This window comes from Delphinapterus leucas, chromosome 11, assembly GCF_059928025.1.
Source record: "Delphinapterus leucas isolate spDelLeu-1000000601 "Yukka" chromosome 11, BTC_Dleu_Yukka2, whole genome shotgun sequence".
NCBI lineage: Eukaryota > Metazoa > Chordata > Mammalia > Artiodactyla > Monodontidae > Delphinapterus > Delphinapterus leucas.
Genome location: NC_143139.1, coordinates 63637511 through 63658451, shown reverse-complemented (window position 1 = coordinate 63658451; position 20941 = coordinate 63637511). Strand labels below are relative to the sequence as shown.

General features: G+C 39.6%; 2 protein-coding genes across 16 annotated transcripts in view; one reads left to right on the top strand and one right to left on the bottom strand.

The window, feature by feature from the left end:
* The window catches only part of SYT1 (synaptotagmin 1), a 194144-nt gene that overhangs the window by 11406 nt on the left and 161797 nt on the right, over positions 1-20941 (bottom strand). The window lies entirely within an intron of this gene.
* The window catches only part of PAWR (pro-apoptotic WT1 regulator), a 209221-nt gene that overhangs the window by 180244 nt on the left and 8036 nt on the right, over positions 1-20941 (top strand). For all 15 annotated transcript variants that reach the window (XR_016394997.1, XR_016394995.1, XR_016394993.1 and 12 more), the window contains one exon: positions 7487-7572. The gene's annotated coding sequence lies outside the window, so the exon portion shown is untranslated. The remainder of the gene's footprint in view (positions 1-7486; positions 7573-20941) is intronic.

Sequence of the window (20941 nt, the reverse complement as noted above, 5' to 3'; positions counted from 1 at the left end):
TTTTCCATACTGGCTGCACCAATTTATGTTCCCACCAACAGTGCACGAGGGTTCCCTGTTCTCCACATCTTGCAAGCACTTGTTATCTCTTGTCTTGTTGATAATAGCCATTCTAGTAGGTTTGAGGTGATATCTCATTATGGCTTTGATTTGTATTTCCCTGATTATTAGTGATATTGGAACATCTTTTCATGTACCTGTTGGCCATTTATGTATCTTCTCTGTAAAAATATCATTCATAACTTCTGCCCATTTTTAATGGATTTTAAAATTTTTATTTTTATTTTTTGCTGTTGAGATGTGTGAGTTTCCTATATATTTTGGATATTAACCCCTTATCCAATATATGGTTTGCAAATATTTTCTCCCACTCCACAGGTTGTCAGATGTCTTACTCTTTTTCAACTTTTGTGCCTGGATAAGTCTTGACTGTCTAAGCCTGATAGGTTATGTACCCAAGGTGGTCACATTTGAGCATCTTCTTGGTTCAGCCATCCAGAGTCTTACACTGTGTCTCCGTTTTCTCCAGTCTTCTCCATTTTCATCTACTCTTTGATTGGCTTGATTTCCTAAGTGTCCTCTGGTTGAGTCTTGTGCTGAATTCTGGTCCCTTTGGAGATGGCCCTAATCCCTTGATTAGTTCATTAGTAACTTCTTTGGGGATCTAGACCTGGCTCCTGTCTCCCTAACTATGGCTGAGTCTTCTAAATGGAAACATACCCACCTAACTATGAGATACCCATCATGCTTTAAGTACACACACGTTTTTTATAGTAAGGATCGCCTCTCCTGCAGAGTAAGACCCTGTATAATTAAATTTGTTCTGTTTTAGGGGCTGTTCCACAAAGCAAATCCTTGTCAATTCAGAGTTTCTTAGTGGCTTAGAAATCCTGATCATTGCGTAATAAGACATAATTTTATGGAAATCATAAATAGGCTGTAATGAGACTCCCTAATGTTGTTGCTTTTCCTGAGTACGACTGCTGGACACCATGCATGGCATTCAAACATCTGTTAGGTTTTTGTAAACATGTAACTAGCATGGGGAAATATGCAAGCTACAAAGTTGGGCTACTGTCCTCAGGGACTCCGTACCTCTTTGGCTGCACTGCTTTATTCTGTCCCCAAAACAAGCACTCATGGAACCTTTCATCATCTAAATACTGACAACCCTTCTTCAACACCATTTAGATAATCCCTGTTGCCACTGAAACAGGTGCAAAACTTGGGACAGTTTGCTTCTTTTATTTGTTTAATTTGTCTTAAAAAAGGTTAGCGTCTTTTTGTTTTTCAAACTGTGGTAGAAAGGAAGGGCTCTTTTCCGATGTCCATCTAGTCTCTAATAGTACATGAGTTTAACTTTTCATTTCTGGAAAATGATGGACTGGCACCAGAAAGAAGGTTCTTTATTCCCAGTAATAAGCTACAGGTACAAAGAGTGCAGATTCATTGCCTCATTTTGGATGATTTTTAGGTCTATCATTTGGTTTTGTTGTCACTGTGGCACTGCTACCTTCACTCACCATTTGTCGGCTCTTTTTTGTCTGAAGTCAGCCTAACTGGACTTCATCTCCTTTCTGTCATAATAGCTGTTATGACTCGGTGGTATTTTAGGACACTGTAATGAAGTCACTCTCAAACTTTTATATGTTGACAAGCCTTTTTAATATACAACATTTTTTTTTTGTCCCTAACGTTCACAATTATGGGAGGCAGAAAAACAGCTCTCTCAAAAGATGTCCACATCTTAACCCTCGGAATTTGTGAATATGTTACCTTATATAGCAAAAGGGACTTCGCAAATGTAATTAAGGTTAAGGATCTTGAGATGAGGGGATTACCTAAGAGGGCAAAATCTAATCACATGGGTCCTTAAAAACAGAGAACCTTTCCTGACTGTGGTCAGAAAGAGATGTGACAATAGAAGAAGGGTAAGAGACAAGCTACACTACTGGCTTTTAAGATGGCTACACTGCCACAGAATGCAGTTGGCCTCTAAAAGTTGGAAAAGGCAATGGATTCTCGCCTGGATCCTCCAGGAAGGAACGCGGCCCTTCCGACACCTTGATTTTAGCCCAGTGACACCTGTGTAAGACTTCTATAGAATTATAAGATAATAAACATGTATTGTTTTAAAAATTAAGTTTTTGATTGTTTAGCATGGCAGCAGCAAAAAACTAATACAACAACCAAAGCTGAAGAGATAATTCTATTGTTTATCTAGCAAGGTTTGATGATGAAAGTCAAGTTTAAATAGGTCTAGAAAAACAATCTTTTGGGAAAAAATTGGTATTTTTTTCCAATCTTCTAAAAATTATTACATTGTTCCTCAAAACAAAATCCTTCAAAAAAGTATTTTTTAATTCAAAAAAGTTGACACAGAGCGTGCAATCAGAAGATAAGAGTTACGTACAGATGTTTCAGGATCCGTGGTAAGATTAGTCAAAATGGATGAAACCTTAGCTGAGAATAATTTTTACAGTCAGATCCATTACAAGGTTTAATATAATAATGTTCCTCTATGTTTGTAGAGTACTTTAAGATCATATACACATGTGTTAGGTATATATATATATATATATATATATATATATATATAAATTATATCATCTCCTTTAATCGTTACAACAATTCCAGTGAGGGAACTGGGGCTTGGAAAGGCTAATTTTTTTTCCCAAGAACTCAAACCAAGGTCCTGTGACTCTGAACCTACTGCTCTTTGTGATACATTGAAGAAATAATTTAGTATAGTGTTTATAAGTATAGACTCTGGAGCCAGATTAACTTGAACCTCAGCTGTACTGCTAGCTGTGTGGTTTGGGCAAGTTATTTAAGCTCTGTGTGCCACAGTTCCTTCACCTTAAAGTGGTGAGAATGATAACATCTTGCTCAGAGAGTTGCGAAGATTAAATTGAGTTTCTACAGGGAAGGTGCTTCAAAATGTGCCCGGAACATATTGTTATTAATGATCAATGTTTATTATTGTGTCATGAAAGGGCTGAGATCTAAGTCAGCATCTATGTGTCAGACTCTCCCCCAACTCACGTTGCAGAACTGGTGCCCACCATTAGCAAATGGGAGGAAGTCATTCCATTGGCTGCAGGAATAAGCCAAACTGCCCCAAATGTCAGATTTACTTCTGGAAAGAAGCAAACCCATGCTAAGCAACTGGTTCATTAATGAAGAATTTAATCATGTATGGTATGAAAGAGAAGGGAAGGGTTTCTTTCATTTCTACCTGTATAAGTTGTCTTGAGGTGTGAGGTGGGAAACTAACTCAGCATCCTGTATAGTTTCCTCTTGTTCCTGAAGTCAAGACATCAGATTACACAGAGCTGAAAAGTTAATCTGGAGAGTTCTAAGTGGACTCTTATTACTGAGGCTCTAGGGTAGTGTGAGTCAAAACTATGATTTATGGAGATTTCTTTCCAGATATTGAGGCCAGCTAATGTGGATATACTTGGGCATATTATGTATGTAGTATCTACTTTCCTGATGCTGCTCAAAATGAGGAAACAGAAAAGGAGGCCCTTAGCTTTGAGATTTATTGTTGTTGTTGGGAATATAGTAATGCCTATCGGTTGCTGGAGAGAGGTAGTATCTATACCTCCTCCCTTTTTCTGTTAATTCCTTTCTATCATGAAAAAAATTTATAGTCTTGTTTCTTCCTTCTGCTTCCACCTAGCCTTAGAACTCCTCCTTTCTTTTTTTCCACTCTTTCCAATCCAGAGCGAGGGATAGGAAATCATTGTGTTAAAGCTACAGTGAGATGATTTGCTAAGTCACTTATTACACCTCACCTCCTGGGCAGTGGAGGCTAGGGAGCACTGACTTTGCCATGTGAAAGGAGTGCAGAGGATCCTAGGTTGATGGCCAAATGAATACTTTGGTCTCAGTGGCCATATTCAGGGATGAGGATGTAGACTACCTTTGACTGGTTAGGTGATTACTTGGTCCGCTCCAGCTTATGAGCAATTCTGAAGGTGAAAGGGCCATTTTCTGCCAGTTGGGCAGCCTCTTCTGAATATAATTCGTGGGGTGGACAGACTATGGTCTGGTGCCAATCTTTTTCTTTCATTTGGTCCCTATTCAGGCATTAATTTTGAGTGTAAGACCTCTCTCACACACACACACACACACACACACACACGTATATATATATTTTATTTATTTATTTTTGCGGTACGTGGGCCTCTCACTGTTGTGGCCTCTCCGTTGCGGAGCACAGGCTCCGGACACGCAAGTCTCAGCAGCCATGGCTCACGGGCCCAGCCGCTCCACGGCATGTGGGATCTTCCCGGACCCCGGACCGGGGCATGAACCCATGTGCCCTGCATCGGCAGGCGGACTCTCAACCACTGCGCCACCAGGGAAGCCCTCACATATATTTTTCACATTAAGTGGTAGGAGTTTTCTTTCTGAAGGATTTCTTCCCACAACCAATTCCTAGTAGTCTGATCTGGCCCTGATGCTCCAATATTTAGCTCTAGCTACCACCTACACATAGTCCTTTAGGCATTGCATCCCATCCCACTCATCTCCATCTGATCTGCCCTGGATGCACTGAATCCGCCATCCTCTTTTGGTCAGGGAGTAAGAAGAGTGATGACACATATATGCCCCTATTTTCTTGCTTTTCCAGACTTCTCCACCTTCCACCTTGCTGTACAAAGGCTTGGTTGATTTGATGGCTTTGTCTATGGAAGGGATGGAAATGGGGAGGTTGGGTATGGCAATCAAAAGAGGGTGGAGTCTTATAAGAAGAGACATAAGAGAGATGATCTTTCTCTCTGCCATGTGAAGATACAATGAGGAGAGTTGTAAACGAGGAAGAGAGCCTTCCCTAATAACCCAACCATGCTGTTACCCTGATCTCTGACTTTCAGCCTCCAGAACTGAGAGAAATAAATGTTTGTTATTTACGCCACCCAGTCTGTGGTATTCTGTTATAGCAGAGCCCTACCTGTCTATCTATCTATGTATCTCCAGACTAAGATAGCTCTCTTCCCACTAAACTCTCCCTTGGTCCCCTCTTTTTCTCTCTGACCATTACTGATACTTCTTTATTTTCTCCTCTCCCTTCATCTGCCCCAAGACTCTCAAGTGTAATCACATTTGATATTATTTTAGCACACATTTAATAGGATTTTTCTCTACACTACTTTTCTCAGACACCCTGCAGTACAACCTTATGATTTCAATATTACTGCCACCTCAGTTAAACAGCTTCTGGCCACAGAGTCTGGCACTGGAATGTAATGTTTTCACCAACACTGGTGTCCCTGGCACAGTTTCAACATGTAGAGATACATTCCCAAAAAAGGACATAGAGTAACCTTGGAGGAAGACTTTGGAACTAAGTATGAAATTCAGTAAGTTGTTTTCCTTCAATTATAGGGACACCATGTTGGGTGAGCTTTGCAGAAACGTAAGTGCAGCCCACACGCTGTACTATAAGGCCATAACTATAACTCCCTCGGCTCTTTTATCCTTGGGACAGAAACCTACTGAGCTCATTACCTCCCCTGTTGGCCTGTTCTTGTGTCATGAGTCCAGCCTGATTTGGGGCCATCTTTGATTCCTCCTTTTCCACCTCCCATGAAGAGTGAGCCACCACATCCTGCCAACTTCCCTTCACCTTGTCACACTTGTTGGTTCTCTCTAACTTGTTGCCACATCTCGAGATCAGAAATCCAATCTCTCTTGCTACCATGCCATCAACATCAAACTAGTCTTCCTATAATTGCTAAAATGACATTTGATCACACTAGCTCCCTCATTAAAAGCCTTTAATGACTTGCCAACGTAAAAAATCTCCAAACTCTACCATAGCATTCACAGCCCATCCTAACTTCCTCATCTCATTTCCACAAACCCTGTGCTCCACTCCTGGTCGATACTCACTCGTCCTCACAGAGAACTGAATGCCCCGTCTTTGAACTGCCTGTCCTTTAGCCTGAGATGCTTTCTTTTCCCATTGTAAATGTGATTTAAAAGTCACCTCGTCCCTGAAGACTTTACTGATGATTTTCTCAGTCAGAACCTTCAGACAAACCTTTGTCTGCCCTGCAGCATTTTCTTTTGTACTATTGCAAAGCATACATCTCTTTCTTTTCTGGTATTGGAGGACTTCTCTGGTTATCTAATAACATAAAAACAATATTCTTGTGGGAAAATGTGTTTTGAATTCAGAACTATTGGCTTCAGGATGAACTCTGGGAAGACTATCTCCTTGTAACAAGGGGGATCCTTCCATTACTATTCCATACTCTACTTTAGTACCCAAGAACATTGTCACCCCCTTCTTCCCTTAGGCAGTTCTAATGTCCAATTATGCTAACTTCATAGAAATAGAATTGCAAAACAGCTGGCTGTAAGCAATGATCCTTTTGTGTGAGATATAAAGAGGCCACTAAAGGCTTTTTGTATTTACAATGAGAACTAGAAAGCAGCAGTTCAAAGCCGAATAATGCAAGATGCCTGCAGTTTTCATCTTGACAATTTTGCATAATTATACTGTCTTCTTTCTTAACTACCACAGTGACCGTGGGCCCTTGTAACCATGGCCTTTCCATTTCAACCAAAGACTTGTTATGAAACAGCCTCATTTCAGTTGTTTTGTTCAATCCCTTCTGAGCCAGTAACCAGCTTCTGAGTAACTTTAGGTATCATTCCTTTCACCTTCCCGCTCCCCCCCCTCCCCACCCACCCCATGGATAATGTTCAGTAAATTTCAACTTATCGTGTTGGAAGAGGAAAGTAGCACTTTTATCAAGTAAGGTCCCAAATTTCAAGTGACTGAAAACTCATTTCAGTCCACCACATATGGTGGAAAAGTCCAGAAGTAGGGCTGTGTGGCAAAGATTAATTGTCCCCTAAAATCCTTTTCTCCCCTCTTTTTATTTTTAAAAGATGTATAAAATTTATTTATTGTTTTTGGCTGGGCGGTGCAGCTTGAGGGATGTTAGTTCCCCCACCAGGGATTGAACCCGGGCCCTCGGCAGTGAGAGCATGGAGTCCTAACCACTGGACTGCCAGGGAATTCTCTCCCCTCCTTTTTTTTTTTAGCAATGAAACTCCTGAGTTTTACCTGGGCACCATTTCATCCAGCTAGAAATATTTCTCCCAGACTCTCTTACAACTCAGTATGGCCAAATAAGTAACTTTGGCTATTGGAAGTGAATGGAAGTGTTGTGTGTGAACTCCATAGCATATCTTTAAAACAGTGGCTCTCAATGGAGGGGCTGTTTCATCCCCCAGACATTTTGCAATGTCTGGGGAGATTTTTGATTGTCATAACTTGGGGAGGTGATATGGGCCTTAAGTGGGTAGAGGCCAGGGATTCTGCTAAACATCCTACAATGTATAGGACAGCTCTTAACAGTAAAGAATCATCACCTCCAAAATATCAATAGAGCTAAAATTGGTAAATCCTACCTTAAAATAAGCTTCACGCCCTCCACTTTTCATTTCTTTTTTCTTGCAGCTGAAACATGGATGATATGGGAGGGCAGTGAACCAGCTTTTACCTTGCAACATGAAGTCAGTACTCCAGGGGAACAGGACAACAAGGTAGGAAGATCTTGGGTTCCTAAATGACCTCACAGCCCCAAACTGCCTACCAATCTTGCCCACCCACCCACCTATGGACATGAGGGAGATAAAGAATTTCAAACATCAGTTGTATCTTTTGGAACCTCTTTGTTACAGCAGTTCAATCTGCTCCCTATTTAATACAGAGTCAGCAATATCACGGTCCCAGGTTTGCCTGTGTCTCTACTGTTTTCTACAGAGTCCTCTGCAAATTCCACACGGTGGCCTCCCCAAGATATCCTAGGCTTTTCTCTTAAGGATACAGATGACTGTACCAGCTTCAAGTCTCATATCATCACACTATACCATCCAAAGGAAAGAGAATCTATATAGAATTCCCAGGAAAAGTCCCAAGTTCACTCTGATTGGACAAACATAGATGAAATGTCAACCCTATATTAATCCCTGTGTTGAAGATGATGTGATGAGCTAAGACTGGCTTAGTCCCGGGTCATGTGCCCATCCCCAAACCAATCAGGAGTGCCAGGAATCCTACCTTTGGAGTTGGGTGTAGGTGCAACTCTAGCCTAAGTACAAGGCTAAGAATAGAAGAATATGGTAGTTCCTCAAACAGGAATTAGAAGGCCCTTACCAAGAATGCTGGGAATAGAAGTTGGGAGGCAACCAACCAATGTTTCTAGAGTTTCTCAACCTAGGGTCGTGAGGATTCCATCTCTGTCTAAACTTGAAAGTGTGCATGCACTTATTTTCAGAGAGCCATTCCTTTCCACTTGAGATCAAATTCCTAGGAATGAGCCATTAAGCGCTTGTAAAAAGTGGTCCATGACATGAAACTTACTTTTTTTCCTAGAGGAATGCAGAAAGTATATGTTTGTATATCTTACAGTAGACAGATAAATCTAATTATCATTGAATTAAACTGCCATATCAGTATTACAAAAAAAAAAAGTGGTCTAGCAGTAGCAGAGACAGCAGAGTTAAAACATGACAGATTTAGGATTTAGAGTTTCCTTGCCAACTGCGGCTTTTTCTTGTACACTGACGGAGTATTTCATCAGTAAGCCAATCATTAAACAGTATACAAATAAATAGTAATAGGGCTCACAGAGCAGACAATTTCCGTTTCCATCACTGGCAGTTATAACACATTTACTTGCGGGGGTCTTTATAAATAATTTACAAGTACTTAGAGAAGGCTACATTGGAGAACTTATGTGTCTTTATAGTTGAAAATGCTCCCTGTAATGTTATAGTAAGGATGCAGCATTAAAAATATATTCCAGGAAAATTTTCCTCTGAGCCCACAATTTAAAAATGAATTTACATTAGTTAAGTTCAGTGTTTGCTAGAAGAAAACAACATGACACAAGTGACTGCCACAGAGAAAAGCAACCTCATTGTAGTGAGACATTATAAAATAGCAAAGGCTGATTTAGCTCATTAATGGCGGCAGAGTGCTTTGATGAGACAAATACATAAGCGCAAAATGCTATTGTTATGAATTAAGTGGAAAGCATTTTTGGTCGTGGTAGAGGAAGCCACTGAATTCCAACAGTCATTTTTGTTGTTGCCAAAGTGGACTGTACGTGACCGCCAGCCTCTTGACTAAAAGTGTGGGAATGCATGAACAAAACCTATGGAGTAGGACTACAGCCAAGAAAGATTTTCCAGATGTGGTGCATTTATGGGCAAGTAAAAGAACAGTGTGAGGGTTTGAGCTCCACCCTTGGTAGAGGAAGGGGTTCACTGTGTTTGCAAAACCCAAATCTTTCCTTTTCAGTATTGAAGGTGAAATTCCTCATCTGTAATTCAACCCTCTTCTTCCTGAACTTTGGAAAATCTTTTGGGAAGGGCAAACACATGAGACTAGGAACCGTAGTAATTATGTTTGATTCTTTCTGGATGACTACAAAAAGTTTCATGGAATGACCATGTATAAACTGTTTGTATGAGCTGATTGGAAAAACAAAAACAGTCCAAGGATTCAGCAAAGCAAACAAAATTGCAAACAGCAAATTTGACTTTTTTCTTTTTCTTTTTTTGGACATTTGGGCTTAGCCTCTTATTTATGCCAGATGAAAGATCACTAGTAAGATACTTCCTTTCTTTCTTTCCTCCTTTTTTTTTTTTTTTTTTAACAATTATTAGACATTTCTACTTGATGATATAACATTGGTAACTGGATAACATTGCTGGGATTTTCTTTTTTTTTTTTTTTTGCGGTATGCGGGCCTCTCACTGTTGTGGCCTCTCCCGTTGCGGAGCACAGGCTCCGGACACACAGGCTCAGCGGCCATGGCTCACGGGCGCAGCCACTCCGCGGCATGTGGGATCTTCCCGGACCGGGGCACGAACCCGTATCCCTTGCATCGGCAGGCGGACTCTCAACCACTGCGCCACCAGGGAAGCCCCCATTGCTGGGATTTTTAAGCACATGTAATATGGCAATAAATGGATGCTACTCCTTATCCACATAGAGAAGGTTTCCAGGCAGTTCAGCCTGAGTTCAAAACAAAAACAATGTGAGAATAGAGATGCTCTTACACTTAATATGACTGAACAGGGTTTGTGCTCTGTGGTGGGGTTACTTCAGCCTCACCCAGTTCTCACATTGGTTCAGCCAGAATGGATTTCACTCTCATTAACTCCCTATTCCTTGCATGTACTTGCTTTAAAATATCTATGTGTCTTCTAGACATTTTGCAGTCCAAATATTAGAAAGTTTATGGACTGAGCCTGTCTAAGGATAATGGAGGGAGAGATTTGGAAATGTTTCCATAGGGAGTGGAGGAATCTCTCTCCATGTCCTCGCTTTGAATTGCTTCTAGAACTTGTCAAGTGCCTGGGTCTGTCTCCTAGGGAGTGGGGGAACGGCCCCTACATTTTCTTCGTTGGAAATGTCTCACTGCTTCTTTCTCTGCTTGAGAAAGGAGATGAATTCATGATCTCAGGAAGGTTTCTTTTTCCTTTTTGTCCCCCTCCTGCCTTTAAGTGACATTGTTAAGCATGCCGACCTGGAACAGGATGAACAAAGTGGCTTTCATTTTTCTTCTACAAGGGAGATAATGGTTTTTAAGACTTAGAATATTGCTGATAACTCATACTTTCCACCTTTGGTTTGAGATTTTACAGTATGAATAATGCATGCCCTATTTTAAAAAGACACAAAACTTTGAACACCATGGTTGGCTTGTTATTAAGTTTCTTTATGTAAATATTGATTTCCTTTATCCTTCTAGAGAGGTATTTTATTTTGGTTCATTGATGGCCAAATATGGTTCTATTTTATAAAGCTGTGAAACTCTGTTCGAAATCAGCTGGTGCTCTGCATGTCAGGAAGATAGGTAGCTTTGCAAGAGAGATCAACTTCTACCTTGGTAATCTGGTTTTCTTACAATATTGTAAGGAGAAAATAAAAATAAACTATGACTTCAATATTATACTGCATATAGGAAAATGACAAGGAGTAATATAATTCTGTGGTGATTTTACTGCTTTTTGTGAAGCAAATTTGTGATTAAAATCAAGCACAGCATATCAGTATTTCAGATCTCAGTAAAAACTCACAATAATGTTATTGTACATGCTGATTTCTATGGAATTGACAACACCTAAGATTCTTCATCCCTAAATCTGGGAGAAGTGAGAGTTGGGGTGTTAGAGTTAGTCAAATTCTTTATATAGAATATTTGGTTTCTATGGATCAGTTTAATTCTTTGCAAGATTCCAGAGCCACACACTAAATAGCCACGGAGATGGCCCAGAGGTATAAATGTTAGGGCTGCTCTTATTTTCCCCACATTTGACATTTTCTTTTTAATTTGTTTACTCTTTTTATATATATATAAATTTATTTATTTTATTTATTTTATTTTTGGCTGCATTGGGTCTTGGTTGCTGTGCGCTGGCTTCCTCTAGTTGCGGCGAGCGGGGCCTGCCCTTCATTGTGGTGCGCGGGCTTCTCATTGCGGGGGCTTCTCTTGTTGTGGAGCACAGGTGCTAGGCGCACGGGCTTCAGTAGTTGTGGTGCACGGGTTCAGTAGTTGTGGCTCGCGGGCTCTAGAGTGCAGGCTCAGTAGTCATGGCGCATGGGCTTAGTTGCTCCACGGCATGTGGGATCTTCCTGGACCAGGGCTCGAACTCGTGTCCCCTGCACTGGCAGGCGGATTCTTAACCACTGCACCACCAGGGATGTCCCTGACATTTTCTTGAATCATAGATATTCTACAGGCTGACATCTTTTACTTTGATGACTTTTGGTTTAATATAACTTAAGTGGTTATTCCATTTTTCTTGATATTATTCCTTAGTTCTGTGGTACAGAATTCACTCATTGATGCATCCATTCATTTATTCATTCACCTGCTCAGTCTCTCATTTACTGAGTGCCTATTATGTGCCAGGCATTTATCTTTTAGCCAGTGTCCCATTCAATCTTGTACCCTCATGCTTGACACAGAGCCTGGCACATGGTAGAATCCAGTAAATATTTGCTAAATGATCGCATCAGTCAGTGAGGTATAAATATCTGTTGAGCAAACTCTTAGGGAAGAGAGTGAGGGGATACAGAAAACTATAGAACCCAGTTTGTTCTTCAAAGAGCTCACGTTTGGTTGGGAGGAGAAGACAGAAATTCCTGAAAAGCTAAGTTTAAATCAACTCACATCTTTTGTATTAGGAAAGATAGCGTAAGACAGCATATGTTTTCTTGCTAAATGATTTGTATGGCAATGACAGTGAGAGGAATTTGGAGCAGATGGATACCCTTCACTCGGTTGTAAACGCTTAGTTTGAATTCAAGGCTCTACACTTAGGGAGTCCAAATGAATGTCACAAAGAGAGAAGTAACCTTATGTTAGTTCTCAACAAGACCAGCTCTTATGTCCTCTTTTCATTCCACCTCCACATATAGATGTACAATTTCACAAAACACCGTACAGTGATATTTGGATGGTGTTTTTGCTTGTGTAGAGAAGAAAAGAGGTCACTAGATGGATTGCCTTTCTTTGAACTTGTTTTTTTTCCCTTGGCCTTTTCCAGCCTTTCCGAGCATAATGGAATTTCATGGTTGCCCTAAAGTGATTTTCATAAATAGGCAACCCATACATCTTAAGGCGGTTTAAATGAAATGGAATTTTGTGTGGTATGCAGGATTTTATAAATAATAGGATACATATATACCTGCCTGTAACGTTTGCAGGGCCCAGGTTAAAACTTCAAATGCAAGTCCATATACCATATGTCTAAATTGTTAAATGTTATAAACTAAAACACAAACTGTTAAAATATGTAGTTTCTATTCTCATATCTTAACACATAATAACCAGGAAGTCCAGCTTTAAATCAAGAGTTCTCAGACTCCTTGGGGTTCAGCAATGGAAACGGCCCCCTTTTTCTCCTCGCTAAACTCCCACGCACACCATAAGAAGTTTCACATACACCCATGGGGACGCCCCAGACTGCATGTGTCCAAAAACTGCTCTTTAGCCATGGGGTATGCACTTGCCTTCAGGCGGTCATATCTGGGGGAAAAAAAGTCTTCAAAGACCTCGTGAATAAACTTGAGATCATTTTGGCAGGGAACATTGGATCTGAGGTACCCAGAGCCCGGTCTAGAATGGAGAGTTGGGTGCAGCCCCTAGATGAGCATGTTCTGTTCTGCTGGTCTTGAGGATTCTTCATCCCCTGGAAGGGTAGATAGAGGAGGACCACAGTAGGATCTCTAAACTCTGGGTTCCAGGGCACGGTCCCTTCTTGCCCACATCTAAGGCCTGTACTGCATATTCTTTCCGATTGAAAAAAAATTCTTAGCAGGCACTTTATTTTTCACTCTTTGTATTTTATCTCACTTATTCTTCGTGGCCACGCCGAGAGAGAGGTTTCATTACCTCCATTTTAAAGCTGAGGGACCTGAGACTAAGTGACGGGTCCATGGTCAGACAGTTAATATCAGTGATCATAGAAACCCTGCGACTTTGAACATTCATCCTAATCTAACATTCAGAAACTTGATCAGTTTTAGACTCTATACATTGTGCAAGGAAGGATGATTAAAACATGATATAACTCCTTACATGGTTTTCAATCCAGTAATTATACTGTAAGTTTAATGTTCACATTTCTTAACTAGACTAACAGACCCTGAATGGTCTGGCTCATACCTACCTCTTCAGTTTCGTCTCTCAGGGTACTCCCCCTGCTGCTCCAGCCCTTTCAGCACCTTGAATACACTGTTTCATCCCTCTTTGGGGCCACATGCCTGAAATGCCTCCTCTTCATGCCCCTACCCTATACCTCTGTAATTAAGCTCAGCTCTATATCATTTCTTCGTGGAAACTTTTTGACTCTCCATTTTAAAGCAGCTTCTCTTTTTATAATCTTCACTAAGGATGGCTATCAATCACTAAAAGGATGGCAAATGGGACTTGGTGAAAACAGCCCATTTACCCAATAACCCTTTCCCCAAGCTTCTCATCGGAAACACTCTAACAGGTGCTGCTCTGGATTGAATAGAACTTGACAGAAATGACCAGCTGGAATAATTGTAGTGAGTAAATCTCATGATTTGCGTCAGATCACTAGCAATTTAGGACATGAGTTTTCTTAGAGCAGAGGGAATAAAGTCATGACTCCAAGACTCCAAAAGTCTCCTTTTGGAGAAAAGCTATTCCATATCATCCTTCAGAAGATTTTGCCTTGTTTGTAAAGCAAGTTTATCTAGCAAAAGGCCATGAGATATGTTTTTTCCCTTGAATAACAACCTGTGGTATGGATGAGGTTAGAACATTCTGTTCTCATTCTTCCCAGTTTAGCATCAGGGTGGGAAGGATGGCGAGTGTTAAACGTTAAGAACTGTCATCTCTAGGAGTGAAGATTAGGCACAAAGCAAATATTCTAATGCAAGTTCATGATTTGCCTTGAAAGGCCATCCCAGAGAATGCAGAGTGAATTAATTTAGTGGCATTGTTGGGCAGAGTCAGAGGTCTGATTCTGAATCTTTTTGGAAATATTCTGGATGATTTGGATACAAGCCTAGATTCAAAAGGGTTAATTCTTACCAAGCAGCGCTGGATGTGCAGGTACTTCAAACAACTCACAACTTGTTACTTTATCCGAAAGCCATTTTAAAGGGACAGTTAAATATCTTTATTGAATAAATGAATAAGAGGGAAGACATTATGTTCTAAGACCATTTACGGTCTCTGAATTAAGTAGAAAATCTCTCTGTGTTTTTAATGCCTCTTTTAGGACATGGCATAAATGAGTCAAAGGCCATATACCAATAAGCAATGTTAATGCTTTTTCGGTAAAACCGTTCCTAACAACTCTGTTAGAGGGAGAGAAGTCAACATTTTACAGGATCAATTTGAATAATATAGTGCTAGATTTTAGGAGATAAAATTTAGCTAAGGAATTATTCATTAAACTATCAGTGTATTTCCCTCTCAAAAATATTGAAAGAGAAAGAGTTATATTTAGTCAAATGGAAGAAAATTTTCTTACACTGGCATTTTCAACATGGCAGTCAGAACAGTCCAAAGAATTTAATTAGGTAACTAATATGAATTTGATATTTGCCCTCAGTTCAGAGTGATGCGATTTCAGGCATAAGGACAGGTCTACAGTACAAAAATTGAAAATAGGGCCTGAATGAGTTAATTGACCTTGACTCAAGATCCTCTCTGAAAACAGACTTACTGCATATTGCTTAAAAAAAGGAGATCCCTACATAATCTTGCTGAACATGAGCAGATGAAAACTGAGTTGGAATGTAAAAAGGTTTTGGAAGTTCCTGGAGGGCAAATTATACGACGAGTCAGGTTTATTGAACATTCATTATGTGTCCAATGCTTTGCAAGATGATCTGAGAAGATGGTGGGAAATATGGACACGTTGTTATTACCTTGGAGGAAGCTACAATGAGTGAATTTTAACCTGAAAACCTAAGAACAAATATTAAATTTGGAACTTAAGGTCTATTGGTTCTATTTTGGGTAATGCTTGGTTTACGTTGTTTTTTCCTGTGTCTTTGATCGTAATAAAGTTTTAATATTTATCACTGGAATTTTTTAAGGTCCACATTAAAGTAGTATAAAAATTTCTCCAAAAAAAACAAAAAGGCAGATGAAGCATTAATGGATAGTACAATGATAATGAAAAACATTTAAACTTAAAAACTTAAAAAGTCCAATCTGCCTATAATCACAAACACTAGTTTCACGGAAGAATGGGAGACCAAATAGAGTTAGAACGCAGACTTTGTGGCATAATTCTGAGGAAATCAAAATAGCAGCTCTAAGTTTATTTGGGAACTATTAACAGTCAATCAATTGGTTTGTAAAAATCAATCCTCACCAATCACCTGTCAGCCACACTCCAGCACCCCTAGAAAATCCTCAAAAAACAGAGCCTGAGCAAGAAAAAGAAACTGGGCAAATGGAAACTATGTTAACACTGATGAGAAATCAATACAACCATGGCCATGCATTTCAAATTGTAGGAAGAGAGAAGATGTCTATATGCTTATTCCTGCTGTGGTTTTTACTGCCTTCTTTGCTCTTAAAGCACGTAAGCACAACTGCCATTCCACAAAAATGTAAATCCTAATTATGGACAAATCTACACCAAACACACACACACACGCATGCACACACACACATAATACATCACATCTATGGCATTCGTTTGTAAAGGCACTTCCAGGGAACGAGCATCATTCCTTTGTAAGGCTCTCTCTGTGGTTATTTGTTTTCTGGCAATGCAGAAATTCCTCTAAATAGGTCATCATAATACTGATAATCATCTCCAAGGTAACCAGCTTTCAAGGCAACTGGCTGAGAATTACATTTCTGGGTGGGGGAAATTACATTAGAGACATGGTAGTGACACAAGAAGATGCAATCTAGTGCCGTTGAAATTCCCTTTATCAAATATTCTCCTCATAATCTGAATTAAGTATGATTTATTTGGGAGACATTTGTAGGTAATGGTCAGTCTCTTACTGTACACAATAAAAGGCACAAGTGTTTGGTTATTTCTTTGACTGTGTAGGTTCAGCAAATAGGTCTAGGTGCTTGGGGTTTCTCATGCTAACCCAGAGCCCATATCTTAACGGAAGCCTAGAGATAGGTATTTATTCTCACTTCCTGTCTCTGCCTGCTACTAACTGTGTAGGCGTTTGACACACTCAGAAGAGAGGTTGGATTCTTATGGGATTGTGCAAGAAAAATCTTGAGCATAAGGTGTCATGAAATTGAAGAGCTCTTCTGACAAATGTGTTCCCTAGATATGAAGGAATCCAGAATAACCAACTTCTTAGAAGTGCTCTCAAGTTTAAGTCCTTGAAATGTATTTTAGCCAAGAGGAGCTGGCACACAACCCAACCAAACCACTTCAGCTTGATTTCTTTTTTTAAATCTGAGTCTTAAAGTATTCAATACTTGAATAATTACGAGGAAGGAGCTATTCATGGTAATTTTATATTTGCAGACCACAGACAGGATATTTAGTTAAAAGAACAAGTTGAGGCCTCCAGCTGAAGGTGATAGAGTGAAAACAGGTCATAGAATCTTCCATTTTTCTCTCACAACTAAAAAAGTGAACGCCAACCCCAAGAAACACTAGCTCTCTCCTTCCAAACAACAAACCAGCTACCAAATTAAGGCAAGGAGTGCCCCTTACTAGTATGGACACCGAAACAAAACAAAACATGGGCATGTACACACGCATGCAAAATGCAGGCCAGGAAAAGAGAAGATTCTGGAGTGACACAGTGTAGCTCCTAAACTTGACCTTCCTCCCTGCCCTTCTGAAGCTTCACTGGCGAATTTGATGAATTTTATTGCCTTCATTATTGCCCTCAGATCTACAGAAAATTGAACTGAATGACTATCCTTATTTTTTTTCCTCTCTTTTGATTAAGGGGTGGTGGAATGGCCATTAGGCAGAAGTGGGCAGCTTCTTTTGGATACCACGTTGTATCAGTCAAGATACCACAATGAATATAAACTCACAAGAAAGGGGATTTTTGTCTCATTTGTTTCCAGTGCCTAGATTAGAATAGTGCCTAGTAGAGAATAGGTACTCGATAAAAATGTGTTGAATGATTGTGGAAAAAAAATCCCAGAGTGTCCCCCTTCAGGGTGGATATGAGTCCTGATAGTAGGGAGGGGTTAAAACTTAGTTCAAAACGCCTATCAAATCCCAGAGAGAGCAGAATCCAGGAGTTCTAATTCACACAGATGTCACACAGCTTCCCTTCAGTCTAATTCACACAGATGTCACATAGTCTTCCCCTCCAGTCCCCACAGGAAAGTGGGTGGTATTCAATACCAAGTTCTCAAACCATAGCTCAGTGTGGAAACAAGTCAGAGTCAATGGACATGGAGTCAAGGAGAAGTCACGTACACTTGGTCAGAACAAAGAGAAGGTCCGGATAGAACAAGGTTGGGGGGGAACAAAACAGAGACAAATATCCAAACATGCTAAGGCAACGCTCCCAAATAAAAACAAACAAAACCAACCAACCCTTAAAAGAAAGGAACGTGGCACGCAGAGGAATGATAAAACCCTCACTCTTAAAGAAAACATAATCCAAAGCACAAAACAAAATTCCTCAGCAGCGCTTTGTACTATGAATCAAGTTAATGAGAACATGCACTCAGAAAAATGAGCTCAATGATGAGATGAGAGAACAACAGGAAGGTTACAGAATTAAATAAGGTTGAGGACAAAAACAATATTATAGAACAATAAGTAAAGGTGACGTAGCAAGGAATGAAATAAACATGGCTGCAAATAAAATTACTGACCTAGAAGAAAGGCTTGTGAATACAAGAGGAGCAAAGGAATTAGAAGGTAATAGATTGGAGTTCCAAAGCACTTAACATAATTGAGGATCTCTGAAGCAGAGGATCCAATAAATAGAACAGGAAAAGTATTTGCAAATATCATACAAGGAAGTATCACTAAAGACAAAGAAGCCTACAGATTGAAAGAGTATACCATGTTCTAGGACATATTGATAACAGAATGCTCAACACTACAAACATATCCCTGACTGAATAATTGAAGTTTGAGAATACAGACATTCCTTAGGCATTGAAGCAGAAAAAAAGTCACAGAACAGGAAGCAAAAATTAGGCTGCCCTCAAATATCTCCACAATAACATTCAACACAGAAGCAATGTGTATGCCAACCAACATGTCAAGACAGATACTCTATCATGAAAGAATTTCAGTCAAGGATAACATATAATTGGGTCTTGTGAATTTCTGGTTTCAGTGATTCGGGGTGATGGTGTAGCCAACCTTAGAATATCTATCCTTGTATTTTCCAAAGTGTGTCTTCTGAACTCTAATCCTGTCAGGTGTTTCATGGAAAAGGGAACTGTGGTCAAACCACTTAGAAACACAGAATTGCTGTAGAAACACAGAATCGCTGGAAGTCGTGCCTTATAGATTTATAATACATATCAGCAAATAACTGACTCTGAGAAACTTTTTCATTAGAAAAACTTGATTTTCCTGTAGAAAACATTCTTCAACCCAACATTTTTACTGACATAAATTGTACTCCCCAGAACACCTATTAACATTTTGCTAAAACAGTATTTGATAGATTCCATTTGGAGAAAGTTTGATCTATGATAATGGAGGGGGAGAAGATTTAATAGCTCAAAACAGTGGTCAATCCAAAAGCAAATCATATTTATTTGCCTACTTTCCCCCTTAAGGACAGTAATACAATTTTATCATTCATTTTAAAGTACTGAAATTTTAAAATCCAGTTCTAGGAAGGAAAAAGTACTCCCAGCAGAGGGGTGACAGTAGGACCACTTTGAAAGTACTAACAATAAACTCTCCTCTAAAGCAGCCATTTTCAATCTTTAAGCACAGCTCAATTTCACATCTGCTTTGTTGAAAGGATTGCATCTTTGAAGGCTGCATTCCCACCATGGAGCTCTGGACATGGAGAGACTTCAGCTCAGTATAAATGAGAGAAATTCAAGGAGGTGTATTGAAACTGAACACTCTTTTTCTTCCTTAGGGAACCAGCAACAATGTAACTAAGAAAGCAAAGGAGTAAATAGCTTCTATTCCAGAAGAAAAACAAAGCCACCACTGCTTTGCAATACTTTTCCCTACTTCTCAGCTATTTTCCAATTTACATAAACAGTTTCTGACAGTGTGCAATGCCTTCTAATTAGTTTACATACCACTGTTTCAGAACTGTGGAAGACTTTGCTGTCCACTCACATCCTCTCTTAATGCTACTTTGAACTGGAATGAGTATTTTAATTCAAGACTGGCTTGCCTGTATTTCCCTCCCATCCTGTGAGGAGAGAGATATGTGCCAGGAATGTGGAGTGAAAAGTGGGAGGGAGCTTTCATCTTTCAGATGGTGTTATATTTGTCCGTGTAAGATATCTCCAGGGAGCTGATGGAGGTAAGAAAGCGGGTTGAGGAGTAACTAAGAGAAGGTCGAAGGATTTCAAGGAGTGAAGGAAGGGACCCATTAACTGTAATGCGGCAGAAACAGCAAGAATCACCAGGATATGCTGCCCCCTGCAGGATTGTTTGGTAAAAACACACCAGTTAAAATTGACTACTTAAACGTTAAACAGTCTCAGTGTTGACAGGATGTGAGCAATAGAAATGCTCATATTCTTCTGGTAGGGTGTTATTTGGTAATGTCTAGAAAAGCTGAAGATGTACATTCCCTACATCCCAGAAATCTCACTCTTACGTAAACATCCTAGAGATACTCCCCCATGTTTGGATAAGGAGACATGTATAGGAGTGTCCCTTGTTGTGCTATTTGTGACAGCAAGAAATTGGAAACAACCCAAATATTCATCAACAGAAAAATGTAAACCTCAGTTGGGGTATATGCCTACCATGAAATGCTATACAGTAATTTAAAAGTAACAAGTTCACATTAACCAACATGGATTCATCTCAAGAATATAATTTGGAGAGACACAGTCCTGCATAAGGATACATAATATGATACCACTTGTATATATAAAGTTTGAAAACACATAAAATACCCAGAGTACAATATCATTTATATAACTGAAAACATGCAAAAACAAAACTGTATGTGTAATAAAAACATACTTAGGAATAATGAACATAAAACTTGAAACTAGGCTGAGAATCACAAACAGCAAGTTTAAGATAACAGTTACCTCTGAGGAGAGAATGGGAGAAAAAGGATAGGAAAGGGTACCCAAGGTATTGTGATTAAATGTGCTAGGTTTTGTTTCTTTTGTGTACTGGGTACATGAGTATTCATTATATTATACTTAATATCGTAAGGCCTGAAATATTTCATTAAAAAAATTGAGTGTCATACAGAGTGAAGTAAGTCAGAAGGAGAAAT